At 59.5% G+C, this 6,924-nt stretch overlaps 2 long non-coding RNA genes across 2 annotated transcripts; both read right to left on the bottom strand.

Moving 5' to 3' along the window:
- Positions 1-2,957: 2,957 nt before the first annotated feature.
- LOC137461384 (uncharacterized) lies at positions 2,958-3,684 on the bottom strand. The gene is made up of 3 exons (XR_010993359.1): positions 3,655-3,684; positions 3,121-3,241; positions 2,958-3,034 (listed from the first exon to the last, which is right to left on the bottom strand). It is a non-coding gene; the product is annotated as an uncharacterized lncRNA (long non-coding RNA).
- Positions 3,685-3,728: 44 nt separating this feature from the next.
- Positions 3,729-6,350, bottom strand: LOC137461385 (uncharacterized). The gene is made up of 3 exons (XR_010993360.1): positions 6,195-6,350; positions 4,313-4,483; positions 3,729-3,829 (listed from the first exon to the last, which is right to left on the bottom strand). It is a non-coding gene; the product is annotated as an uncharacterized lncRNA (long non-coding RNA).
- Between the last annotated feature and the right edge of the window lie 574 nt (positions 6,351-6,924).

Below are 6,924 nucleotides of genomic sequence, written 5' to 3'. Positions count from 1 at the left end.
CAGCCCCAACTCCTTCAGTCTGTCCTCACAGGAGAGGTGCTCCAGCCCTCTGCTCATCCTTGTGGCCCTACTCTGGACACGCTCCAGCACCTCCACATCCCTCTTGGAATAGGGGCTCCAGAACTGGACACAGTAATCCAGGTGGGGTCTCCCCAGGGCTGAGGAGAGGGGGAGGATCACCTCCCTCCACCTGCTGGCCACACTTCTCCTGCTGCAGCCCAGGAGCTGATCGGCTTTGTGGGCTGAGAGAGCACATTGAGAGCTCCTGGTGAGCTTTTTGTGCCCCAGCACCCCCAAGGCTCTCTCCTCAGGGCTGCTTTCCAGCCAGTCCCTGCCCAGCCTGCATTTGTGCCTGGGATTGCCTCGACCCAGCTGCAGGACCCTGCCCTTGCTCTTAGTGAACTTCCTGAGGTTGGCTTGTGCCCAACTCTCCAGCCTGTCAAGGCCTGTCAGTGCTAGCCTAGGCCCCCCACCCCCCCCCACCCCGCCGAACATTCACTGCAGCCGAGAGCTTGCCGCTCGACGCCTACCCCACCCGCCCCGCCCGGCCCCCCGCTGCCATCCGGCGCTGCCCCGGCCGCTGCGCCCCGCCTCTCCTCGCTCCCCCCACCCCGGCAACCGGCCGCCGGCCACGCCAAGTCCTTGTTCTTGCCTCTTGCCGCTGCTGCCACCCCCGGCCCCCCACACCCCCGGCCCCCGTTACCGGTTTGCGAGGAGCCCCCCCGCCCGCCGTTATCTCTTGCCGCTGCCCCCCCCCCCCCCCCCCCCCGCTGCCGCTCCCTGCCCCCCGAAGCCGCTAGCAGCTGGGCACCCCTCGCCAAAGCCGCCGCGGCTTCCCCTTCCCACATTGGTCCCTGCAGGGGGGGAGGTCGCCCTCCGCCGCTGCGGATCGCGACGCGGGCTGCCTCTTCCCTCCTGGCCTGCCCGCCTGCTCTTAGCCCCTGCGACGGAGGCGGCGCTATTAGGGGTGCCGCGTGCCGCCGTTATCTCTCGCCGCTGCCCCTCCCGTCTGTCGTCCCCCGGCTCCAAAAACTTGCTGCTCTCCACCTTGGAGCCTGCAGTGGGGAGGTTGCGCTCCGCTCCTCCGGCCCTAAAGCCGCCCTCACCCGCGCCCCGGCTTGCCGCTTGGCTCGGCTGCCCGCCCGCCCACTAATCCCCCCAACGCCCCCCACCCCAAAAACCCCCCAGCCCTACCGCGTGCCGCTCGCCCTCTCTCCCTAGCCTGCTCCCCCCGCCGCCGCTTGCTGCCGCCGCCGTCCGGCCCTCCCGCCCCGCCCCGGGGCAGTCCATTCCAATGGGCAATCACTTTCTCTGTGTAAAACTTCCTCCTGACCTCCAGCCTCAACTTCCCCTGGCGCAGCCTGAGACTGTGTCCTCTTGGTCTGGTGCTGGCTGCCTGGGAGAAGAGACCAACCTCTGCCTCTTTACAACCCCCCTTCAGGCACTTGGAGAGAGCAAGAAGGTCACCCCTCAGTCTCCTCCTCTCCAGGCTAAGCAGCCCCAGCTCCCTCAGCCTCTCCTCACAGGGCTGTGTTCCAAGCCCCTCACTAACTTCGTTGCCCTTCTCTGGACTCGTTCCTGCAAGTCAACCTCCTTCCTAAACTGAGGGGCCCAGAACTGGACACAGGACTCGAGGTGTGGCCTAACCAGTGCAGTATACAGAGGCAGAATGACCTCCCTGCTCCTGCTGGCCACACTGTTCCTGATGGAGGCCAGGATGCCATTGGCCCTCTTGGCCGCCTGGGCACACTGCAGGCTCATGTTCAGCCTACCATCGACCAGCACCCCCAGGTCCCTCTCTGCCTGGCTGCTCTCCAGCCACTCTGCCCCCAGCCTGTAGCAGTGCATGGGGTTGTTGTGGCCAATGTGCAGAACCCGGCACTTGGATGTGTTCAATCTCATGCCGTTGGACTCTGCCCATCTGTCCAGCCTGTCGAGGTCTCTCTGCAAAGCCTCTCCACCCTCTAGCAGATCAACTCCTGTCCCCAGCTTGGTGTCATCAGCAAATTTACTGATGATGGACTCAATGCCCTCATCCAGATCATCAATAAAGATGTTAAAGAGGATGGGGCCCAGCACTGATCCCTGGGGGACTCCACTACTCACTGGCCACCAGCTGGATCTGACACCATTCACCACCACTCTCTGGGTTCGGCCATCCAGCCAGTTCCTAACCCAGCTCAGAGTGCTGCTGTCCAAGCCATGGGCTGACAGCTTGGCCAGCACTTTGCTATGGCGGACGGTGTCAAAGGCCTTGCTGAGGTCCAGGTAGACCACATCCACAGGCCTCCCCACATCCACCAGGCGGGTCACCTGATGATAGAAGGAGATCAGGTTGGTCAGGCAGGACCTGCCCTTCCTAAATCCATGCTGCCTAGGCCTGATCCCTTGGCCATCCTGTAAGTGTTGTGTTATTGCACTCAGGATGACCTGTTCCATTCATTTCATTTCTTTTTCCACCACACAATTTCATTTCATTTCATTTCATTTCATTTCATTTCATTTCATTTCATTTCATTTCATTTCATTTCATTTCATTTCATTTCATTTCGTTTCATTTCGTTTCGTTTAGTTTCGTTTAGTTTCGTTTTGTTTCGTTTGAAGCAGACCGTCCAACAAAGAACTGCTCGCTCTACTGTCCTTTCCAGTAGGAGAACGTGTCAACAATGACCCATAACTTGTGCTGAACAGGAACGGTGGAAACAACTTACTGACAACAATTCTTGAGATGACACAGAAGGGCAGCAACAAAAATAAGGAGAACAGCACAGATGGAGACACCGAGCAGCGAATAAACTAGCACTGTAAGCCGCCTTCGACCAACCACAACCAGATCCGGATGCAGCCTGGTGCGATGGGCAGCGCCAGCTCTCCTCCTGAGAAAAGAATCGATTGATCATCCAAAAGAGAATAGCCTTGCTTTTGGTTCAATCAACCACAACCTTAACAGAACTAACCTTTTGGGTTGGTGTGCAGGGCTAACAATTGCTACTCTCGGCCTCTCCTCCCTGCTGGGCGTCCGCGGCCTAACAGCCTAAGGGCGAGAAGACATTTCAGGGTTACAGCCAAGTTAGGAAGTATTGTCTGGGTTTTGATGACAATACTGTAGAGAAACGTTACCCTTGGCGGACTGGCCGGCATCTCAGAAAGCTCTGGGAATGGATCCGGGATGGTCTCGTCCTCTTTGGCGGTGGCCATCTCTTCCACCTCCGAAGGAGGGGGGCTGCAGCGAGGAGGGGGGCTGCAGGGAGGAAGGGGCGTGTAGGCAGGAGGGGGGCTGTAGGGAGGAGGTGGTCTGTAGGGAGGAGGGGGGCTGCAGGGAGAAGGGGGGCTGTAGGGAGGAAAGGGTCCGCAGGGAGAAGGGGGGCTGTAGGGAGGAAAGGGGCTGTAGGGAGGAGGAGGGCTGGAGGGAGGAGGGGATCTGGAGGGAGGAGGGGGTCGGAAGGGAGGAAGGGGGCTGTAGGGAGGAGGGGGGCTGTAGGGAGGAGGGGGGCTGCAGGGAGGAGGGGGGCAGCAGGGAGGACGGGGGCTGCAGAGAGGAGGGCAGCTGCAGGGAGGAGGGGGTCTGGAGGGAGGAGGGGGACTGCACGGAGGAGGGGGGCTGCAGGGACTGCAGGCTTATAAGGTGGGGGTAAGTGATGCAGTGGTTCCCACTTTTCAGGTTCTGCCTCTTCCTCTTTCTCTTTCTCCACCTTCAAATCCGTTCCTGCCACTGCTGACCAGACGCTGACTTGCCAGCGAGCGGCATATTCCCTCTCCTCCTGATGAAAAGGCTCCTCATTCTTAACAGAAGGTTGAGAGCCTGACAGATCCATCCTTCCGAGGACCCCTATGGGGGCCACAACAAATTGTCTGCTCTGCTCTTCTCTCTAGCCCATTTCTCCCTCCAATAATCTCTTGCTGGTCCCTGAGCTTTATCCCGCGGATTCGGATTCTCTTCCCACTCCGCTAATTGGAACCCCAGAGGGCTGTCCGGGCGTATAGCCCTGGGGACCCTTTCGCTCCCCTTTATCCCGGGGCTGCTCTCTTTACCCGACCCCTGCCCCGTTTCCCGAGGTCCACGCTTTCCGTCCCCAACCGCTTCCTCCCTTCCCTGGCCGAGTCCCTCGCCAGAGCTTGGAAACGCAGGGAGAAGGACTCCACAATCCCTTCGTGAGACTGGACTGGCCAGCTCACGTCTCCCGCACACGCTCTCACTGACCTCAATCCCCGCCCAACCGCACAATCCTTACAGCCCTTTTCTTGCCCGGCTCTTTGTGCACTACAACTACAGGCAGTCGCCACAGTTGGGAGCTCCTTCCCTTGCCTTTACCTTACAACTATTGGCTGAGTCTCACCACCTTCCGAGAGGCTTCCGGGATCCTTCTTCCGGGCCGCCGAAATCGGCGGGGGCGCCCCCCCCCCTTCCGATAAAGTCCGTGCAGCCATCACAGGCAGGGCAATCACGTCGGGGGGCACCGAATTGGGAGAAGCAAACTCACTGCTGAAAATGTATGACCAGTTCATTAGCAAAGAAAGGCAACACAGCGCTGGGCGCTGAGCGAGTTTGCCGGAGGTGCGCCCCAACACCACCAGGTGACCTTCAAGAGACGGCAAACAGACAGATTCATCTATTAAAATAGACATAGTTTCATAGTTTCATTCAGGGTTGGAAGGGACCACAAGGATCATCTAGTTCCAACCCCCCTGCCATGGGCAGGGACACCCCACACTAGATCAGGCTGGACAGAGCCTCAGCCAGCCTGCTCTTAAACACCCCCAGGGACAGGGCCTCAACCACCTCCCTGGACAACCCATTCCTGGGTTTCACCATTCTCATGCTGAAGAACCTCCTCCTCACATCTAGCCTCAATCTCCCCACATCCAGCTTCATTCCATTCCCCCTAGTCCTATCACTACCTGAGATCCTGAGAAGTCCTTCCCCAGCCTTCCTGTAGGCCCCTTCAGATCCTGGAAGGCCACAATGAGGTCACCTGGGAGCCTTCTCTTCTCCAGACTGACAGCCCCAGCTCCCTCAGTCTGTCCTCACAGGAGAGGTGCTCCAGCCCTTTGATCATCCTTGTGGCCCTTCTCTGGACACGCTCCAGCACCTCCACATCCCTCTTGGAATAGGGGCTCCAGAACTGGACACAGTAATCCAGGCGGGGTCTCACCAGGGCTGAGGAGAGGGGGAGGATCACCTCCCTCAACCTGCTGGCCACACTTCTCCTGCTGCAGCCCAGGAGCTGATTGGCTTTGCGGGCTGCAAGAGCACATTGAGAGCTCCTGGTGAGCTTTTTGTCCCCCGGCACCCCCAAGGCTCTCTCCTCAGGGCTGCTTTCCAGCCAGTCCCTGCCCAGCCTGCATTTGTGCCTGGGATTGCCTCCACCCAGCTGCAGGACCCTGCCCTTGCTCTTCTTGAACTTCATGAGGTTGGCTTGTGCCCAACTCTCCAGCCTGTCAAGGCCTGTCAGTGCTAGCCTAGGCCCCCCACCCCCCCCCACCCCCGCCGAACATTCACTGCAGCCGAGAGCTTGCCTCTCGACGCTTACCCCACCCACCCCCGCCCGGCCCCCCGCTGCCATCCGGCGCTGCCCCGGCCGCTGCGCCCCGCCTCTCCTCGCTCCCCCCCACCCGGCAACCGGCCGCCGGCCACGGCAAGTCCTTGCCCTTGCCTCTTGCTGCTGCTGCCACCCCCTGCCCCCCACACCCCCGGCCCCCGTTACCGGTTTGCGAGGAGCACCCCCCGCCCGCCGTTATCTCTTGCCGCTGCACCCCCCTCCCCCCCCCGCTGCCGCTCCCTGCCCCCCGAAGCCGCTAGCAGCTGGGCACCCCCCGCCAAAGCCGCCGCGGCTTCCCCTTCCCACATTGGTCCCTGCAGGGGGGGAGGTCGCGCTCCGCCGCTCCGGATCGCGACGCGGGCTGCCTCTTCCCTCCTGGCCTGCCCGCCTGCTCTTAGCCCCTGCGCGGAGGCGGCGCTATTAGGGGTGCCACGTGCCGCAGCTAGCCTCTCGCCGCTGCCCTTCCCGTCTGTCGTCCCCCGGCTCCAAAAACTTGCTGCTCTCCACCTTGGAGTCTGCAGTGGGGAGGTTGCGCTCCGCTCCTCCGGCCCTAAAGCCGCCCTCGCCCGCGCCCCCGGCTTGCCGCATGGCTCGGCTGCCCGCCCGCCCGCTAATCCCCCCAACGCCCCCACCCCAAAAACACCCCAGCCCTACCGCGTGCCGCTCGCCCTCTCTCCCTAGCCTGCTCCCCCCGCCGGCGCTTGCTGCCGCCGCCGTCCGGCCCTCCCGCCCCGCCCCGGGGCAGTCCATTCCAATGGGCAATCACTTTCTCCGTGGAAAACTTCCTCCTGACCTCCAGCCTCAACTTCCCCTGGCGCAGCCTGAGAGTGTGTCCTCTTCTTCTGCTGCTGGCTGCCTGGGAGAAGAGACCAACCTCTGCCTCTTTACAACCCCCCTTCAGGCACTTGGAGAGAGCAAGAAGGTCACCCCTGAGCCTCCTCCTCTCCAGGCTAAGCAACCCCAGCTCCCTCAGCTTCTCCTCACAGGGCTGTGTTCCAAGCCCCTCACTAACTTCATTGCCCTTCTCTGGACTCGTTCCAGCAAGTCAACCTCCTTCCTAACCTTTAATTTCATTTCATTTCATTTTCCACCACACAATTTCAGTTCACTTCATCTCATTTCATTTCATTTCATTTCATTTCATTTCATTTCATTTCATTTCATTTCATTCCATTTCATTTCATTTCATTTCATTTCATTTCATTATTTCATTTCGTTTCATTTCATTTCATTTCATTTCATTTCATTTCATTTCATTCCATTCCATTTAATTTCATTTCATTCCATTCCATTTCATTTAATTTAATTTCATTTCATTTCATTCCATTCCATTTAATTTCATTTCATTCCATTTCATTTCATTTCATTTCATTTCATTTCATTT

The sequence above is a fragment of the Melanerpes formicivorus genome, unplaced genomic scaffold (genome assembly GCF_026170545.1).
Source record: "Melanerpes formicivorus ecotype bairdi unplaced genomic scaffold, bMelFor1.0.p_v2 SCAF_1972, whole genome shotgun sequence".
Classification (NCBI taxonomy): Eukaryota; Metazoa; Chordata; class Aves; order Piciformes; family Picidae; genus Melanerpes; species Melanerpes formicivorus.
Note: the sequence above shows the minus strand (reverse complement) of the source record. Positions and strands in the feature narration are given on the sequence as shown.